The sequence below is a fragment of the Trachypithecus francoisi genome, unplaced genomic scaffold (assembly GCF_009764315.1).
Source record: "Trachypithecus francoisi isolate TF-2019V2 unplaced genomic scaffold, Tfra_2.0 Lachesis_group1, whole genome shotgun sequence".
NCBI classification, from domain to species: Eukaryota; Metazoa; Chordata; class Mammalia; order Primates; family Cercopithecidae; genus Trachypithecus; species Trachypithecus francoisi.
Window position 1 is genome coordinate 80,340,938 of NW_022681454.1, and position 21,592 is coordinate 80,362,529.

The window sequence follows — 21,592 nt, forward strand, 5'->3', positions numbered from 1 at the left end:
ATCGCACTTATTCCAAAATTGACCACATAATTGGAAGTAAAGCACTCCTCAGCAAATGTACAAGAACTGAAATTATAACAAACTGTCTCTCAGACCACAGTGCAATCAAACTAGAACTCAGGACTAAGAAACTCAATCAAAACCGCTCAACTACATGGAAACTGAACAACCTGCTCCTGAATGACTACTGGGTACATAACGAAATGAAAGCAGAAATAAAGATGTTCTTTGAAACCAATGAGAACAAAGATACAACATACCAGAATCTCTGGGACACATTTAAAGCAGTGTGTAGAGGGAAATTTATAGCACTAAATGCCCACAAGAGAAAGCAGGAGAGATCTAAAATTGACACTCTAACATCACAATTAAAAGAACTAGAGAGGCAAGAGCAAACACATTCAAAAGCTAGCAGAAGGCAAGAAATAACTGAGATCAGAGCAGAACTGAAGGAGATAGAGACACAAAAAACCCTCCAAAAAATCAATGAATCCAGGAGTTGGTTTTTTGAAAAGATCAACAAAATTGACAGACCGCTAGCTAGACTAATAAAGAAGAAAAGAGAGAAGAATCAAATAGACGCAATAAAAAATGATAAAGGGGATATCACCACCGACCCCACAGAAATACAAACAACCATCAGAGAATACTATAAATGCCTCTACGCAAATCAACTAGAAAATCTAGAAGAAATGGATAATTTCCTGGACACTTACACTCTTCCAAGACTAAACCAGGAAGAAGTTGAATCCCTGAATAGACCAATAGCAGGCTCTGAAATTGAGGCAACAATTAATAGCCTACCCACCAAAAAAAGTCCAGGACCAGATGGATTCACAGCTGAATTCTACCAGAGGTACAAGGAGGAGCTGGTACCATTCCTTCTGAAACTATTTCAATCAATAGAAAAAGAGGGAATCCTCCCTAACTCTTTTTATGAGGCCAACATCATCCTGATACCAAAGCCTGGCAGAGACACAACAAAAAAAGAGAATTTTAGACCAATATCCCTGATGAACATCGATGCAAAAATCCTCAATAAAATACTGGCAAACCGATTCAGCAGCACATCAAAAAGCTTATCCACCATGATCAAGTGGGCTTCATCCCTGGGATGCAAGGCTGGTTCAACATTCGCAAATCAATAAACGTAATCCAGCATATAAACAGAACCAAAGACAAGAACCACATGATTATCTCAATAGATGCAGAAAAGGCTTTTGACAAAATTCAACAGCCCTTTATGCTAAAAACGCTCAATAAATTTGGTATTGATGGAACGTACCTCAAAATAATAAGAGCTATTTATGACAAACCCACAGCTAATATCATACTGAATGGGCAAAAACTGGAAAAATTCCCTTTGAAAACTGGCACAAGACAGGGATGCCCTCTCTCACCACTCTATTCAACATAGTGTTGGAAGTTCTGGCTAGGGCAATCAGGCAAGAGAAAGAAATCAAGGGTATCCAGTTAGGAAAAGAAGAAGTCAAATTGTCCCTGTTTGCAGATGACATGATTGTATATTTAGAAAACCCCATCGTCTCAGCCCAAAATCTCCTTAAGCTGATAAGCAACTTCAGCAAAGTCTCAGGATACAAAATAATGTGCAAAAATCACAAGCATTCTTATACACCAGTAACAGACAAGCAGAGAGCCAAATCAGGAATGAACTTCCATTCACAATTGCTTCAAAGAGAATAAAATACCTAGGAATCCAGCTTACAAGGGATGTAAAGGACCTCTTCAAGGAGAACTACAAACCACTGCTCAGTGAAATCAAAGAGGACACAAACAAATGGAAGAACATACCATGCTCATGGATAGGAAGAATCAATATCGTGAAAATGGCCATACTGCCCAAGGTTATTTATAGATTTAATGCCATCCCCATCAAGCTACCAATGACTTTCTTCACAGAATTGGAAAACACTGCTTTAAAGTTCATATGGAACCAAAAAAGAGCCCGCATTGCCAAGACAATCCTAAGTCAAAAGGACAAAGCTGGAGGCGTCACGCTACCTGACTTCAAACTATACTACAAGGCTACAGTAACCAAAACAGCATGGTACTGGTACCACAACAGAGATATAGACCAATGGAACAGAACAGAGTCCTCAGAAATAATACCACACATCTACAGCCATCTGATCTTTGACAAACCTGAGAGAAACAAGAAATGGGGAAAGGATTCCCTATTTAATAAATGGTGCTGGGAAAATTGGCTAGCCATAAGTAGAAAGCTGAAACTGGATCCTTTCCTTACCCCTTATACGAAAATTAATTCAAGATGGATTAGAGACTTAAATGTTAGACCTAATACCATAAAAACCCTAGAAGAAAATCTAGGTAGTACCATTCAGGACATAGGCATGGGCAAGGACTTCATGTCTAAAACACCAAAAGCAACGGCAGCAAAAGCAAAAATTGACACATGGGATCTAATTAAACTAAAGAGCTTTTGCACAGCTAAAGAAACTACCATCAGAGTGAACAGGCAACCTACAGAATGGGAAAAAATTTTTGCAACCTACTCATCTGACAAAGGGCTAATATCCAGAATCTACAAAGAACTCAAACAAATATACAAGAAAAAAACAAACAACCCCATCAAAAAGTGGGGAAAGGATATGAACAGACATTTCTCAAAAGAAGACATCCATACAGCCAACAGACACATGAAAAAATGCTCGTCATCACTCGCCATCAGAGAAATGCAAATCAAAACCACAATGAGATACCATCTCACACCAGTTAGAATGGCAATCATTAAGAAGTCAGGAAACAACAGGTGTTGGAGAGGATGTGGAGAAATAGGAACACTTTTACACTGTTGGTGGGATTGTAAACTAGTTCAACCATTATGGAAAACAGTATGGCGATTCCTCAAGGATCTAGAACTAGATGTACCATATGACCCAGCCATCCCACTACTGGGTATATACCCAAAGGATTATAAATTACTCTACTACAAAGACACATGCACACGTATGTTTATTGCGGCACTATTCACAATAGCAAAGACTTGGAATCAACCCAAATGTCCATCTGTGACAGACTGGATTAAGAAAATGTGGCACATATACACCATGGAATACTATGCAGCCATAAAAAAGGATGAGTTTGCATCCTTTGTAGGGACATGGATGCAGCTGGAAACCATCATTCTTAGCAAACTATCACAAGAAGAGAAACCAAACACCGCATGTTCTCACTCATAGGTGGGAACTGAACAATGAGATCACTTGGACTCGGGAAGGGGAACATCACACACTGGGGCCTATCATGGGGAGGGGGGAGGAGGGAGGGATTGCATGGGGGAGTTATACATGATATAAACGTCATGCACATGTACCCTAGAACTTAAAGTATAATAAAAAAAAAAAAAATGGTCTCTCATATACTGACTTAAATGTACTAAGACCATTGCTCCTCGTGCTTATAAATGATGTTTCATAGATATGTAGGGAGGGTGGCTAGTGAGTAGAGGTTGCCAATTGGCAGCCTGACTTTTGGCAAGACAAATAGTGTTATCAAACTTTTATAGAGTACTTCCAGGTGCTGTTAAGCCACACTTAGAGTTGAATACTATTATTACCTCCATTTTACAGGTACAGATGCTGACACATAGAGAAGTGAGGCAGATTGCCCCAGAACATACCTATAATAAGTGCTTGAGCTAGGATTTGATCCTAGGCAGTCTAGCTCCAGAATCCATGCTCTTAACTCTGTACTAAACTACCTCTCACGGTGCTTTTAAATTTCAAATTAACAATTGCCATTAAAAATTCATCTCTTTCTCTCTTTCTTTCTTTCTTTCTTTCTTTCTTTCTTTCTTTCTTTCTTTCTTTCTTTTTTTTTTGAGAGAAGGTCTTACTCTGTTGCCAAGGCTACAGTACAGTGGCACAATCATGGCTCACTGTGACCTTAAACTCCCGGGCTTAAGCAATCCTCCCACCTCAGCCTTCTGAGTGGCTGGGACTACAGGCACGTACCACTATGCCCAACTGATTTTTAATTTTTTTTGTAGAGACAGGATCTCATTACATTGTCCAGGTTGGTCTCAAACTCCTGGCCTCAGGCAATCCTCCCACCTCGGCCTCCCAAAGTGCTAGGATTATAGGCGTGAGCCACCATGCCCAGCCCTTATTTCATTTTAAAACCTGCATTTCTGGTGTCTCTTGAAAAAATGGAAGATCTGGCTGTTCGGACCCATGGGCCACAGCAACAGTTGGCCAGAGCAAGCAGGAGCTACCCTGTTCAGGTGGGGTCCATGCCCTTCACTTGTGAGGGCCTCTACCCAGCGTGTTCCTGAATCCGTGCTCCTTCCTGACTTCCAGAGGCCTTGAGTCTGGGAGCTCTGCATGAAAATGATTTTTACATGTGGTCTTTGGAAACCACTTGCATGCCTTTTGTCATTTCCCACAGGAGCTTCTGTTTCCCCAGCTAGATTAGGTTTAGGGAGGACAGTCTATATTTTAAACTTGCCTCAACAACTAGAACAGAACAGGTTATATTCAATAAAAACCTGTGAATGTGAAGAAAACAACCTGCTTCAGTTAACTAAGTAAGCTATTAATAACTTAGGTAACTCATCAAGGACAGGAGAGGCATCCTTATTCTCGGACTGGAGTTAATCCCTTCAAGCCGTTTGCTTCTAAAGCCAAACAAGTAACATCTCTGGGTATTCCTGAAGCCTAGCTGTTGTTGGCAATGTTGCCCCTGTTTTTGATGAAAGGCGAATATCTACGTCGCCTCCAGGTCCAATGGTGTGCAGTTTGTAGGAGAGAAAACAACTGCTGCTTCAGGAAGCTATGGGAGAGGGGAGAGCCGATTTTAGGTGGAGCAAGGTGAAGGGAAGTTTCAAAGACGTTGAGAACATAGAGGCTTTTGCTGGTGATGGACATGAGTCCCAAAAGACACAGTGATTGGGGGCTGGGCGAGGGGAAATGGAGGCAGAGCAGGAATTTGCAGAGCCCATATTGGGAACAGGGGTGATGAGGAATGACTGAGACCCTCTGGTGACAGATGTACAAAGGGATGCAGGACATGCTGGTGACGGTCCTGATGGTTCCCAAAGCAGATTGCGGTCATGAGGCAGTGAGGGTTGAAGGAGAGGCAGGAGTGGGGGAGGGAGAGGTTCTGCCGGAACACACACAGTGCTGGGTCCCCCTCCTTCCTCTTTTCTCCTGGAGTGTGGAGTGGAGTGCATAACACTCAGTAGGGCTTATTAAAGGGCAAGTTCTCCAGTTAGTACAATGAAGTGTGTGGCAGAAAGCCCTGTTGATGAGTGATGGCTTTACTTTTGTGAATGCACACTCAAGGTAGAAGCGTTCAGCAGAATATGGATGTTATTCTAAAGCACAACTATGAAGCATGCTTCAGTCAGGGTAAGAGCATATAATCCTTTTTTTAAAATGTGATACTCTTTGTGTCTCTCTGATTGAATGTTTTATTGTTCCATCTTATTATAGCTTGACCCTTCTTTAAGGGGCCAAAGGACTTCAGGAAATAGATACAAATTTAAGAAAATGAATCATCTTTCCCAAAACAGCAGTCTGTTTTAATGGAATAATCAGCCTTACTTACCGATGAAGGAACATGAAGATCTTATAGTGCTTATAGCTGTCTCTTTAGTTTAATGTATGAGGAGAGGGAAACCTCACAAACTTCTCCTTATGAAAAAGTGGAAGTGGTTGAGGGTGCAGAATTGGCCAAGACTTGGGGCTCTTGTTCTTTGCTGAGCAGGGTCAGATGCCTGACCTCCGGGAGGCAAGCCAGGGGCTTTCCTGTCAGCAGAGATCAGCAGTGGTGGGTTACTGCTGTTTACTCCCCTTACAACTTTATGGAAAAGTACAGAATTTACAGCTCTCTCCAACATCTATTACCTTGGTCTCTATCGACTTGGGGAGTGGAGTCATGACCAAAGGTAAGAATAGAAATCCTGGCCGGGCACAATGGCTCACACCTATAATCCCAACACTTTGAGGGGGCCAACAATGAGTGAATCACTTAAGGTCAGGAGTTCGAGACCTGCTTGGCCAACATAGTGAAACCCCATCTCTACTAAAAATACAAAAATTATCCGGGTGTGGTGACACATGCCTGTAGTCCCAGCTACTGGAGAGGCTGAGGCAGGAGAATTACTAAACCCAGAAGGCAGAGGTTGAAGTGAGCCAAGATCACCCCACTAGTGGCACTCCAGCCTGGGCGACAGAGCGAGACTCTGTCTCATAAAGAAGAATAGAAATTCTTGTTTGTCCTGAGAGCAGTGAGGTTTCATGGGTGCTGGGGGAATGGATAGTTTACCCCTAAACATACCCCCAACCCTAAGCAGTTTCCCTGACTGTCTTCCTTACTTCCAGTGGTGCGCCACCTGTCTTCAAGTTCAAGGTGTCAGGGTGGGGATTTGCCACAGGAAGTTTCTAGAATGCCTCTGACAGTATATGCAGGTGTCGAGCCCTCTCACTACCTAACTTCCTTTGGCCCATCTGTCCCTAGCCACACTTGGCATATAATCAATGCTTTCAAATTCTAGCTCTACCACTTACTACTTAGCTGTGTGACCTTGAGCAAGCTACTTAACATCTACATGCCTTAATTCCTTCCTCTGTCAAAAGGAATCATAATAGTACCTATCTCGTAGGGTCATTGTAGGAATTAAATGTAGTAAATGCCGGGCATGTGTAAAGGCTATCTGAATGTTAGCTATGGCACTTATTCTGATTACAATGGCAGTGGGTGTCTGGCCAGCCACCATATCACCTTTATGCAAGATCATTGCCTTTCTATTCCTCTGGTAAGCAGACATGGGTAATTGAAGTTGACCTACCATGGCCTCTGTGTGGCCCACATTTACATTCCTTTCCATGCTCTCCAATCTTCTGGTTTTCCTGTAGCCGAGATACCCACTGAATTGGGCAGCTCTAGACTACAGCTATTCTGAATCAGGCCTCAGAGGTCTCCATCACTGACCACATATCGTGTGCATGTTGTTATTCAGTTTCCTTTTGTGGCTGAGGAATGGACACATAAGTACTGCTTCTTTTTATAGAAGGCTCTGACTAGCATATTTGCTGATTAAAAGGAAGGCCTCACAGAGCATTCATTTTGAAGAGCATAGTAATACTTAAGAACCAGGACTATTTCAGACATTTATTGCAAACTGTTTATTTCCTAAAATAAGGAGGGCATGCTTTTTGTTTGCATCCTCCTAATGAGTATTCCTCAGGGGTTTGAAAACTGTTATTGTGCCCTTTTTGTCTTCCCCCACGTTTCAGCCTACCCGTCTAAGAAGCATCTGACCAATGCTATCATGAAGGTTGCGATTTAACTTTGAAAGGAATCCTTTTCTATTGTCCTCCTTAGAGTTGTAGCAAGCTGCCTTCATTGACCAAATGTGCATCATAACTTTTTATCATAGTTCGAATCCTATCACCTGTTTCTCTCTCCTCTGGGAGATACTCTTTGACCCCACCCCATTAAGTTCTTCCCCCTCTGTGCAATTTCTGTACAGGGACATAACTTTATCATTGTACTTATCACTCTACTTTAACATTTAATGACAGTTTAATACTGCTTTCTATGTGCCAGGCACAGTGGTAGATTCTAAAAATCTAACTGCAAATAAAACTTGAAGACAGTGCTATCTAGTAGAACATTCTGTGAAGATGGCTATATCCTATATCTGCATTACCCAGTATGACAGCTGCTACCCATAGATGGCTATTGAGCACTTGAAATGTGGCTAGTGCAACAGAGGAACCAAATATGTAATTTTATTACTTTATATGTACATGTAAATAGCTACCTGTGGCTGCTGATTACGGTATTGAACAGCACAGCTCTAGAACATAAGACTGATGAGGACAGAGATCCCTGTCTTTTGTTTATCACTCTACTCCCAGGACCAAGAACAGTGTCTGCCATTTGGCATGAATAAAAGAAAGAAAAGAAGGACAAAAGGAAGGGAGAGAGGGAAAAAAGAGAGACATGTGATCTGGTTTGGATCTGTGTCCCCATCCAAATCTCGTGTTGAATTGTAATCCACAGTGTTGGTGGTGGGGCCCGATGGGAGGGGACTGGATCATGGGTCCATGACTCATGGAACCATGAGTCAATTAAACCTCTTTTCCTTATAAATTGTCCAGGCTCAGATATTTCTTTATAGCAGTGTGAGAACAGACTAGTACAACAGGTCTCTGACCTTGTAGAGCTTAAATGTAGTAGAGATCCATTTGTTTACAGATCTTTAAGTTCCAGACGACAGGGATTGTCTTTTCTTTGCCCATATCCTTATACCCATTGCCTAAAACTATATCAAGGCTCATAGGAGGGGCTCAAGAAATGTTAGTTGAGTTGAAACCAATGCTGAATAAATGCAAGATTAGTAGTGGTGGGGATAGTAATCCTAGTAGTGTTTGTTTTTAATAGGAAGAAAACTTAGCCTTCCCCAGTGATATTAAGCAAGGTTGCTGTTGTTAATAGGAGGAAGAAAAATACCCCCGCCCAGTGCTGTATATCAGACAAGCAATGTTGGTGCCGTCTGATGGTGGTATCCACTCCAGGCCTTCTAAGTCTATCGAGCAAATCTGACTTCTCTGATGTATCCTCACCTCTTGCTCCCTGTTTGGCTTGGAAATCCTGCTACTTACCACTAAAATCCTTTATAAAGAGAAAGGGAGATAGTCATAATTATTTATTCTGCCTTTAAGCCCTGTCCCCATCATCCCCTTATTCGTGTGTTTCTCACAAGGGGCCTCCCTCGGTGCCTCTCTCTGCTCTGATGCTTCCTTTTTTGAACCACATCATTCTGACCTTCCTCTTCCCTACTCCTTGACAACCATGCCAAGCTGTCAGATTATTACAGGACATCCTATAATTATTGAATAATTATTGAATAATTATTTATTATTCAGTAAACCACAAGATCACTTAATAGCACATAGTGGAAAAAATGTTGGCTTTGTAGGTAGACACCTTGGATTCAAGTCTTAGCTTTACAGCTTACTACTTAGATTAATTTGGGCCAATTATGTAAACTCTCAAACCCTCAGTGTCCTCATCTGTAAAATGGCATAATAATGCATCTCTTATAAATTTACTCTGAGAATTAAGTGATACATTGTAGGTAAAGTATCTAGCATAATGCTTGGTGTGCAATAAATGTAAGCTTTCTTCTCTCCTTGAATATACCTATATATACATATTCCCAAACATATACATAGGAATTTAAAGTCAATTCTGAGTGTTCAAGTTTTAATTACACTTCACCCTTTTGTATTGTCCTATACACCTATTTCACTGTTAAAAGATTAAACTACTAAAATAGTAATCTTACTATCTACCTTTCATGTGGAAAACTAGTTTGTTCTAATTATTGATGAAGCTAAGCAGGGTCCCCATGCAACATAATTAGAAATTCCTTTTACAAGTAAATAAAAGCCAAATTTTTATATTTTTTGCATTGTGAATCAAGTAAACCACCTAATCAAGCCAAATAAACAAAGAGAAACAAAATAATGGAAAAACAATTCAGTAAAAGGCAAATCAGTAACACTAAAAGGAAAGTACTGTGCCTCCAATGCAAATTCTTCAGTGTAATTAGGGTTAATTCCCATGCTGCTGTGCGCTCTCTTGACTGTCATGGTAGAAAGGACAACAATTTACAAATGTAAATTCTCACCGTAGAACTTCCCTTGATGGGAGACATCTTCAGTTCTCTGCAGCCACTGTATGCTCCCTCCCCAAAGACAACATGAGCACTTAACAGCCCTTCAGCAAACTTAGTTCTAAGGAGGCAGCTACACTGTACTACATAACTGCAGTTAGCTTTGATTACTATATTGCAAAGTTATATTTGAGAAGTATCAAAATTGCTAGTGTTGTTTTACAAAGAAAGCAGCCAGTGTCATAGTGTTTACTCTAATTCATTGTTCTTGATTAATGACTTCAGTGCTAGAAGAATGCTAGATCTTTCTAGAGCAGGGGTCCCCAACTCCCAGGCCATGGACTGGTATAGGTTTGTGGCCTGTTAGGAACCAGGCCGTACAGCAGGAGGTGAGTGGTAGGCAAAGACCCTTTTTTACTGCCTGACCTCCGCCTCCTGTCAATCAACAAGCATATGTTGAGTGGTTGCTATGTTAGTGTAACAGGTCCTCAACAACTGGTTGCCCTTCCCATGAGGAACTCTTGCTTCTCTCTACTGGTACAAATCTACCAAACCTGTTCAAAGGATACCCACAGCAAGGACCAGGGACAGCAGGCTGGCCTGGAAGATAGGCCAAGACTCTGGGTGACGTGATGCTTGGTGCTATGGCCTGGGAACTTTGGAACTCAGGACTCAGCTTATGGTTCCCCTGGCTCCTCTGTACACAATCTGGCTGGATTTCTAACCTGTCCTCCAGTAGAATAGGTGCAAAGTCAGATGCCTCAAGGAGCCACACAGATAGTATAAACGTGAATGGTGGATGATTGGAGACTGTGTCCCATCTAAAGGGAGCAGCTCCAGCCACTTGATGCTGACTTGGAATGTGGGCCGAATTTTGTAGTATCTAGTTTTCCAAGAGAAGCTGGAAGTCTCTATTTGTATATGAAATCTTTTGATTTTTAGATACAGGGAGCAAAATCTGTTTGGGGCCTCCAACAGAACTCAAGTGTCTACTATCACCTGGCCACTTAATGGGTCTTCCAGGTACAAGGCTCTTCTGGCCTTTCTCAACCTGTGCTCTCCTCAGACTGGATACCAAAGGGAGCAAAGGCAGCACCCTGTGAAAGCACTTGAGTTTGCAGTCACTGCCTCCCACAACATCCCATCATCCAGTCCCACTATTTAGTGAGCATCTGCTATGCCCCAGGCACTGTGCTGGGGGCTTGCTGGACAGGAGTGCAAAGATTAGGAAAATGCATTCCCTGAGGAGCTCCCTGGCTTGTGTGGAACACACAGGTAAATAAATAGACCGCAGGAGAAATGCCAACCCAAGGAGACTGCCCAGTGTCTCAGCAGCTCAGCGACTGCCATCCTTCCCACTGCACAGAACAGCCCAGGAGGATCAGTGAGGACAACAAGGAACTCGTCTTTGACACCTCATTGGACTCTCACAGTGACCTGACCTTGAACCGTGATGATCATAATGCAACAGGTGGTCTTCTCTTTTGGTGATTTCAAAAAAGTCGTGGTTTACCCAAAAACAATATTAGAGAAGCAGGCATGAAATGTAAAGCTGATAGTCAAATGGATGAGAATGTCAAACAGTATTTAATAGGGGTTGGCAGGGGAAACATGACCCTTCGCACATTTTACCTTGATGCCCCTGCCCTCCACACATACCAGGTCCTGTCAGACACACAATCAGCTGGGTTGAATGTGAAATATCATAGTCCAATTTGTTTTTACAAATTTTTCATCAAGGCAAAAACCAAAACAAAGAAAAATAAATGCCCCTCTCATGTTGAGATCTCCTACAGTTCCCTCTGATTTGTGTCACCTCCTTCCTGCCCCCAAGCATTTTAGTAACACACTACCTCTGGGCAAGAGGAACAGAACTGCAATCTGATGAGAGTTATTAAATGGAATACAAATGAATTCATTCACAGTCTACTAATTTTGAGTAGACTCATCATCATTCACACTGGTATTGGACTGAAGCCTCTTTTGTCCTGTGAAATTAGGGAGTCAAAGCAATTGATTGGTGTAAACAAGGTTTTAGGGTATAGGCAATCAGGGTGCTAATTATATGTAGTCCTTGTCAATCAGTTAAAGCAGGTCCCCAGGGATTTTACTTGTCGACACCCTTGAAGGCTCATCTTATGTTCTTGAAAGGAATAATCATCCAATTCTTTAAAAGTCAACTCCATGTATTAACCCTTGTTGCTCATTCAAAATGCCCTCAAATTAAATTTCAAAGGGAAATAGTAGGAAACATACATTTGGCTGGATTTACTGAAAAGGATAAGGTGGGTTTTGCCCCAGATGAGGGTTTATTTTCATGGAAGTTTGTTCTCCAACCCTGTAGCTCAGGGACTGTTGGAATGGATCATAATACCCCAAAATGTGTTTTAGTCTAAACAGTATTTTAATGGCATACCATGTCATTATTGTTAATATTATCATTATTATTATTTTTGATTATTACTCAAAAGTATTTCCTTTAGTATTTTGAAGCATCACTCTTGTTTTTCATTTTTGCAGAGTCAGGAGTAAATGCACAGTCCGTTTGTGACTCTGTCGTTCATGTCAGCTGTGGTTGAGCATCAGTCTTCTTTTTGGGTGATCTTACCAAGAAGGAGTTCCTCCTGACTACGGAGAAGTGTGGCTCCACACCTACAATTGTTTCTCCAGCTGGAGCTAAAGGGGCTGGCATTAGCACAATTGAGATACTTCTTTTGAAATTAACTTTCCCTTTCATTTTCATGAATGTGGAAGTAATATGTTCAAATATATGAATAGGAAAGATTTAATCTCTTATCACTGAGGTACTCTGATGGCTGAATACACAGTTGGCCAAGGTACCTACAAGTTTCTCATGATGCAAAGCACCCATTCTTCTTTGAAGGAAAACTAGCCTTGCTTCCATTTCTTGTTGTTTGGTACTTACAGCATTTTATATCTCCTGTGAGGTCAGTGGCTATGTCTGTCTGACCTCACACTTCAGCCTTGCAGTGGCTGGCACATAGTAGGAACTTACTGAGTATCTGAGGGTTGATTGCTAAGATTTTGCCCCTTCAGTGTTACGTGTTTTTATTATTATTATTATTATTATCATCATCCTCCCAGGCCTTGCCAATGACTGCGGCTTTCCTTGTGCGCTAGTCTCAGTTTCACCACTAACTAGCAGGGTGACCTAGCCTAGAGAAATAATCTCTCTGAATCCTAACTTAACCATCTGTAAAATGAAGGGGTTGGGTTTCGTCCACTCAAAAGTCCCTTGCATTTATACCAATATTCTACCAGGTATTTGAAAGAATTAGATCATCTAATAAGGAAGAATATAAGAAAAATGATGTCACTACTCTTGATTAGTAGTCAGACCAAGCCAGACTATCTTAACTTTCAATTGTGTGTCTCTTGAGAAGATATTTTTACCACATGCCAAATCCCAGAGTCCAAGGGCTGCCAGGGATCTAGGCATAGAAGACCCTCTGGGCAAGGACAGACTCCTCATCAAATAGCTGGGGTTTGGCCCTAATTCCTTATCTGACTGTCTGGATTGGTGGGGGGGTTTACACAATATAGAAGCCTCTGGGTCTGTTTTTGCCTAAAATCTATTTTCTCTGAGGTGAAGGGACCTGTTTTCCCCAGGCCTAAACCCTGAGGTTAGCCTTTTTGATGCTTTACTATTGCCTAGGCCAGCAACAAAATGAAAAGGCAATCTTAGAAAGCCTTTCTCTGAACACTAGACCACACCTGATGGCCTTATCCACTCCAGACCTCCCATCCCCTGGTTCTACTCCAAAGTGGGCCCCCTACAAGTAGGAGGCTTGTCTTTCTGCACCTGCTCCTGGGAAGGATGAGAGGACACACTACAATAGGCTTTTTCGCCTTTTTGTTCCTGCCACGGAAAGTTCCAGTTGCCCCTAACACCAGGCCCCTCCTGTGTTTTCCCGAGAGCTCTTTGATCCCTTGATCCAAGTGCAGGGGGCCTTCCTTTTGGGGCTTGAGTGGGAGGAGGGAAACCTCAAGCTCCTTTCAAAAGCTACACATGGAGCCAACAATAACCACTCATTGGACATAGCAGGAGCCTAAGGGAAAAGTTCTGAAGTGGGTGCGGGTGGGTTCAGTCCTAAAGATGTCCAGGGCTGTGGCATGGAGAGGTACCCTTAGTCTAGGGGAATAAGGTCAGTGTTACCTGAGCCAAACCTAGTCAATAGCTGGCCTGGAGTCATGCATGCCCCTGAAGCAAGATAAGAGATGGCACTGCTATTCTGAGTATTCTATTTTGTTTTTTATTCTGAGTATTTTAGATGCACACATGCAACCAAGTGCTCATTCTGAGTTTTGAAAGAAGACTTGATTTTGCTTCCAATGAGTCGCGTTTCCAATAGAAGCACTGGAATGCAGCCTTATCTTTTCCTTCTCTTGGGTTGATCCTTTGTCCTGGTTGCTGACCTCGCTCCTTCCTCACACAAGGAGATTTTCTCGGTTGGGAAAAGTAACAGATGCAGACAGCCTAATTTGTTCTTGGCAAGAGCCACAATCTGCATTGCTGTGAGGGTCAGGAGAATCATAAATCATTCATAGAGTTCTGGTTTTCTGAGATGAGATGGGCCAGATTAGTTAGAATTTCATTTTGTTCTCCCTCTTCTCATCCCAAGCCCCATATACTCCTATAGCTGCGTATCCACAACACCAGCATCTTCCTTTTTATTTCTCAGAAGGGGAAGGGAGGGAATGTTCTCTCCAAATGAACATGAAACACATTGAGTTGGTATGTGATGATGCCATGACACAGTAACTGGGACAACTTGAAAGCGAAACATAAAACGCATTTAAAAAGGGAAAATAACACCAATGTGTTTCCAATGTGCCCCGCACAGTAAACAGGGCTGGAGGCTCCAGTGACGGTCAGGCAACTCCACTCCAGCTGGAGGGTTTTTATCATTGCTCTGTTATCGTCTGCACATACAGTCACCAAGATCTCCTTGCTCAAGCTCTGGGAGGCAGTGGGGTCCCTATGGCTAGAGAGACTTGGAAAGGCATGCTCTTGTGCATCCCCCTGTGTCTTTCAGCATGTAGGATTTCAAGTAAGTCTTGTCCCTGACTGACTCATGGGGTGTAAATTTGTGAGGAAAAAACTTCCATAATTGAGATGAGTTTTTGTTTAGGCTTTATTCTCTTTGAACTAGAGATTGAGGAAGAACGTGACTCAAAAGGCAGTATCAAGATTTTAATCATTTGTTTAATGTTGCCCAGGCAGAGAGTGACACTCTGGATAGATCTCGCATTGACAGAGAGCCCAGTTTTACTGCCATCAGCAGGACCAGTCTTCCTCTTTGCCACCACTAAGGATTCACAAGCTAATATGGGACTCTTGTTCATTACTGGGTTTTAGACCAGGAGGTAATAGGGCACCCTCAGACCTCATATGTGGGACATAACACAGCAGTGGAATGCACATGGAATACCATGATGATCCACTTATAACCACCCTGCTGTTTAGAATTTTCAACACCTCCCCATCTCCTTTTCCTTCTGCCACTCTTTCTTTGCCCTTTGCCCCTTTCCTTGTGATGGTGTCAAGAAAGGTTTTAGTTCCTCAAAGCAGGCATTACTTCTACAGCAATCTTCAACAAAGGTTTATTGTGAAAGACATGAAAGGAGATTGAAAGCTTTTGGATTATCCATAATCTTCATTCCTCTTACTCAGACCAGGCATGATGCTACATACTGGTCAAACAGAAATGACTCAGTTCTTGCTCTTAAGAAACTGAATCTAGAATAGAAGACACGAGTAAACACAATATTGCTCTAGGGCAAGGGTCCCCAGTTCCTGGGTCACAGACTAACACTGGTCCACAGCCTGTTTGGAACCAGGCTGCACAGCAGGAGGTGAGCAGTGGACAAGGGAGCATTACCACCTGAGCTCCGCCTCCTGTCAGATCAGCAGCAGCATTAGATTCTCATAGGAGAATTATCATAGCGAACCCTATTGTGAACTGCCTATGCGAGGGATCTAGGTTCCACACTCCTTGTGAGAATCTAATGCCTGATGATCTTTCACTGTCTCCCATCACTCCCAGATGGGACCATGTAGTTGCAGGAAAAGAAGCTCAGGGTTCCCACTGATTATACATTCTGGTAAGTTTTATAGTTACTTCCTTATGTATTAAAATGTAATAATAACAGAAATCAAGTACACAGTAAATGTAATGCACTTGAATCATCCTGAAACCATCCCTACCCCACCCCCCGGTTCATGGAAAAATTGTCTTCCATGAAACCAATCCCTGCTGCTCTGTGGTATCAGTTTGCTTTCTTTCCTACATAGCTATTATTTGTAAGGAAATTAATTTCCTCTCTAGCAACAGATGTTGGTTGGTATCATTAACACAGTAGGTGTTTGTAAGGCTTTTTTTATGATGATGATGATGGTGGTGATGATGATAAATACAGTGTATGATTTTATGAAGATGTAGATACTCTCATTCTTTCATGTTGTTAATGAGGGAATGTTTTTGCATTGCAAACAGTGAGGACAGAAACTATGTCATTGTCGGTCTAAATTGCTCCATGGAGCCTCACAACTGACAGGACTTTAATCACCAACAGTGTGGTATATCTGTCGAGTGGAGTAGAGGAAGGGCAAGAGCCCTGGAGTTCAAGCATAGTCCCCACATGACCTGAGAGTCCAGGGGAGCACGGGGCTGTTTGATACCTTGATTTACTCATCTCTAAAACAAGGTCCCTGTGTCAAATGGGCCAGATGATCTCCAGATCCCTCACTGACCAGTGGGGCTTGCCATCCACCCTCTATTTGACAGGTAGGGCACTCATGGCACTGACTTGGGCAATGTTAAATTGACTTGCTCAAGGTCAAGATCAGCATAGCTAGAAGTAGAATCCCGTTCTCTGGCACCAAGTCCCCTGCTCTTGCCACTTCCCCTCTCATAATTTCAGGGTGGTCCGAGGCAGTATAAGAGGCTAGTGAAATGTTAGGGTTTTGAAGAAAACTGAAGTAGCAAGGCAGTGTTAAGAAAAACAAGGGATCCTCTAGGTTTGGTCAGAGTTCATCCAGGACTTGCCCAGAATGCTTGGGCTCCCTCAGGAACACCCAGCTGTGATCCACAGCCCTTCAGGTGTCTTCATTTCTTCCCCAAACATTCAGAGGAACTGCTGGCCTGAGGATGCCCCAGGAACAGCCCCACTCCTGGCCTGTGGAGAGTTGCCCCTGAACAGGAGCAGCTCCAAACCCAGCTGTCTAGAGTGGGACCAACCTTAGGGCTGGGAGGAGGGCTGGGGGCCAAGCAAGGCAGTCTGCACTTCGTTCTCCTCACCATGACACTGCCAAGACCTGCAGTTCACGCCCCCAGTCATCGTTTTGACAACCCCAGTATCTCCCACACTTCCATCTGTCTCCAGAGCCTTTTTCTGAGGCTATTTATTACTACGTACAAAACAGTCTATAAATAATTTTTGTGTCAAAATAAAAGTACCTGTGCTAGAGAGTTACAGTGATTCTAATTAATTTTATAACCATTTTTATCATCGGAATTTGGGAACTTGGGGTGAAAATCCAGCAATATTGCCACCTTTTGCCTGGTATGAGTGGAGTAGCATTTTAATTTCACCCTGTATGCCAGCGCCTTGCCACTGTCTTTGTTTCTTCAGTTTTCTTGAAGCGGTTATTTTGAAGAGATAAACAATATAAGTAAAAAATTGTATGGAACCTACAAACACACTTGAGACTAAAACAGGGAGCTGCTTCTAGGTATGCATCCTAGTGAGCCACTGAAAGTATTCTGATGATTTAGTTGCCGCACATAAATAAAATATTCAATTAAATTAAAAAACATACTTAAGAAAAACATACACACACATTTTAAGGCTGCTTAGGGGAAATGTATCCACTATATAGACATGTACATTTTTTAAGTTTATACCCTACCTCGTTCCAAAATGATCCAAGATCACTTTGAGACAGATAGTGGCAGATAAAACAATCAACTCAAAATGCAATGGCAGAATGACTTCCTTGCTACACAGCCTCCCATTTCCACAGCTACAGCTACAACCCCAGTTTCATAACCAATATTCTTCTTATCCAGAGAGAATTCAAGCCACTTCCATCATTTGGGAGTTGGGTGGAGCAATGTCAAGTCGTGTTGAGGCTGTTCTGCTCAGATGTGGTGCATCCATAATCCAACTCCTCTCCCTGAGCCTTCACTGAACTTTGTCTCTGGGTGCCAGTCGTGTTCCCCAAGGCCAAGCCCATCCTCAAAACCTGTGTAATTTCCCTGATCCTCCAGGTTTAGAAACCTTCCATCCTTCCCCTAGCCCAGTTGGTGGTAGGGGTTCTCCCCTGAACCCCAATCCCTCCTCCTAAGGTAGAAGGGCAAAAATGTGGACTTTGAAATCAACATAACTGGGAGTGACTCTACAGTGTACCTTTTTACTGTTATTAAAACTTTGACAACTTACTTCAATGTTCTTTAGGTAGGAGGAATCATACCAATCCCAGAGATTCTGGTGAGGATGAAATGAGGTAACACAAAGTGCTTCAGACAGGTATGACATTTAGTGCATGTCAATATTGTTATTACCTCTCCCCAAGCATACTGAACACCAACATCTATCTCCCATGTCTCACCATATTAACTTGAAAACAAGCTTCCCTGCAGGCCGGATCTACTCAGCCCCCTTTCTGCCCACAGAATACCCTCTAGTACCTCTCAGCGGACTTCCTTCCCCATCCCTGTCCTGCTCTGTACTCCTCATCACAGGATCTGAATTTGCACACCGAAGGGCCTGCCTCGCATTGTCCAGCTACAGCCAGGTGTGCTCCGTGTCCAGGTGGGTCAGTCTAGACTTTCCCACATTCTCCACCACGACCTCAGCCCAGGGTCTGATGGAAGTGAAGATTAAACTGATGCGTAAGAGTTACTGCATTTCTCTTTTGTTGGAAAGACCAATTCTTTAAATGTTTCATGACTTTTACCCTGATTTTTTTTTCTTTATTCTAAAACTGGTAGCAACCAGGAGGAACAAGATAGACAGAGTACCTGCCCTCAATTTGTGTGTGCTTTAGTAAGAGAATGCTATACTGGACAGTATATTATACATTTGTCATTTCAAGTCCCCAAATACCCAGTTTTGTACTTACATGGTTCTTCCACTTGGGCAAGTTGCTTAAACCATCTGCACCTCATTCTCTTCACCTGAAAATGAGAATAATGCTAGCCTCCACCTATGGCTTAGCAAGCAGCCTCAGCTTTCCCCATTGACTGGTCTCCTTAATTTAGTACACAAATGGTACAGCCATAGGAAGATCCCTGAATTAGATAATTCACTTTAAATATTAAAAAGTAACACTGAAAGGCTGGCATATTGTACATTTCTAGCAATAACTTATTATTAATTGTAATAGTGAAATGAGACTAATGAGAACACATTTGGAAGACAGAGATTAATATCATTCAGAGCTTTATATTTTGCAGCAGCTTTGTCTCATTAGAAACATGTTTTCAGTCGATCTTAAATGTAAGAAAACAGCTTTCTTCTTATCACCAGCTCATTCTTCAGAAGCCACTGAATCTTGTGAGATGTCTCTTTCATTTTTGACCCCTGCTTCAGCACTCCTTCTAAGAAGATAATAAATGAGCATGTTACATTTGCTGCTGCAGTTAACTACTGTCTGTGAGATACAGCAGGAGATTATCTGAGAGCATGTGCGTAAGTGATAGCTTGCCTCAAGCCTATTTATACATGCAGCAGTAATGAGGAAAAATTGAAGGAGGCATGAAGGATGGGAGAGAAGGAAGGAGAGAGATGATGCCAGAATGTGTAGAGTGTAGACAGAGGAAGAGAGTCAAAGAAGGAAAACTAAGGGAGGTGAACAGCAGGACTAGAAACACGTAAGCAGAGATGGTGGGAGGGGGCATTAGGAGGTAAAAGGAAAGAAGGGAGCAGAGGGAGAAAACTCATTAGCAACCAACAGAACAGACAGAGTTTTGAGAAAACAAAATACATCGGGCAGATTGGGAAGACAGTAGAATGAAAGAAATGAAAACAGGAATCAAGGTGAATGGAATCCAATGCCAAAGTGAGAAACATACATTATTAGATGATGTCTATTTTATGTAAATAAGGGAGCAAAGGTTTTGTCTGATAGAAATTTCTGAACTCCTTTGAAGTCACTACCGTAAGCATTCCACTGGCATTCTATTCTTTCTTTGAATTACATTTGAAATGGGCAAACTAGGGAAAATTACAGAGTGTCTTTATCATAAGTTGAACTCCTAAGCTATAACATTTCAAATACTGAAACACTATAATATAATATTAAAGGAAATTATAGTATGAATAGAGACAAAACTGAAGTTATTCTGTTAATAAGACTCTTTCCATCACCTTTCCTTAGGATGCTTTATCCATCATCTTTCCTTAGGATGTCAGTCTTATAACATCCCTTTAGGAGAAATTGATGGGCATAGCATGGTTTTTATTTCACCAAACATGGTTAAAGGACTAATGAAATAATCCACAAATTAGTCACATAACTAGGGACATCATCCAAGTTTCTTGTTCCATTTGTGCAATGATTGCCCCCTGTGTTCATCCTACAGAAACAAATGAACCAGGGATTAAACACACCCTGGTGAGAGTTTGGACTACCTGATGTTACAACTTTATAAACTGGAGCAACTCTGATGTTCTTTGTTGAGGTTTCTCTTTCTATAAAATGGAGATACTGCCACTTTTTTCCCCCAGGACTATTATAACTATTAGGGATAAAATATATAAAGTATTTGAAACAGGTAGATAGTCAACACATTGTAGCAATTATCATTTTCATGCAACAGCAAATAGTCACACATATCTTTATAGTAATGAAGAAGTATTAATATCGTTGTATTCATCGAAAAGGTGGGGGAGACAGCAAGATTATATTAGAGCAAGAAAGGAAAATAATCAACAGAAAAGCTTGCTAGAGTGGTTGTATCCTATAGTGAAATGGAAATGTATTCCTGTATTGCCTCTGAGTCAGTGTACCTCAGTGAAAACAAGTACAGAAATGGAATAAATTCAATTGCAGCCTCATGAAGTACTATTAAAATGGAGGTTTGGCGTCCCTCAGAAGATGTCTTCATCTGTACCTGATGGTTGAGGTAACGAATTAAGGGGGATCCAGGCTATAAAAAGAAAGGTCTCGATGGTTGAAACCTGAATTTTTGACGTTCAAAAACCCAACAGTCAGCAGCGGTCATTCTCCCTCAGACCTCATCCCTCAAACTTGCCATTTTGCAGCCCAAGGACACAGAGACCTCTAAGCTGTATAACCAGGACATTGGACAAATGTGGTTCATAAGATCAGGTCCTAAAGCAATGTTATTTTGTTTTTCACTATTTCTTTAAATTATTCAATGGGACCCAGTTCTTCCCCTACCTCAGGATGAATATTTGGGTGAGGCCATAACTTTTCTGTTCATCCTTAAGAAATACAAACAGTCTTAATTTGCTAATATGTAAGTCCAACTCCATGTCATAGTCAAAACTCAGAGTGTGATTTACGGTTAATGCATTTTCTGTCTCCCAGCTTCTGTGTGCTGCAGTTGATGACAGGAGGCGTGTCTGGCTCCTTCTGTCTCCCTCACATAAGGATTCTCCTTCTCCTCCCACAGCTGATGAATTGTAGGTTCTGACCCCTTGCAAGGTTAGAGTTTAGGGAAGCACCGGAAAGTCCTTACTTGTCTGACACTGTAATGAGCTGGCGTCACACTCTCTGATCTTGGCAGATGTTTCAACCTGGCACTTTCTGTTAATATGCACTTTGGTAGGATCTTCTGAGACACCCATTGCTTGTGCTGTCTCACCTGCAGTTCCTCTACATGGGGGAAATGATACCCTAGCTATTACAGTTGATCAGTTCGATGAGAG

At 42.0% G+C, this 21,592-nt stretch overlaps 1 protein-coding gene across 2 annotated transcripts in view; it reads left to right on the forward strand.

The window, feature by feature from the left end:
* The window catches only part of SCFD2 (sec1 family domain containing 2), a 562,438-nt gene that overhangs the window by 417,443 nt on the left and 123,403 nt on the right, over window positions 1-21,592 (forward strand). The gene's annotated exons all lie outside the window — the stretch shown is intronic.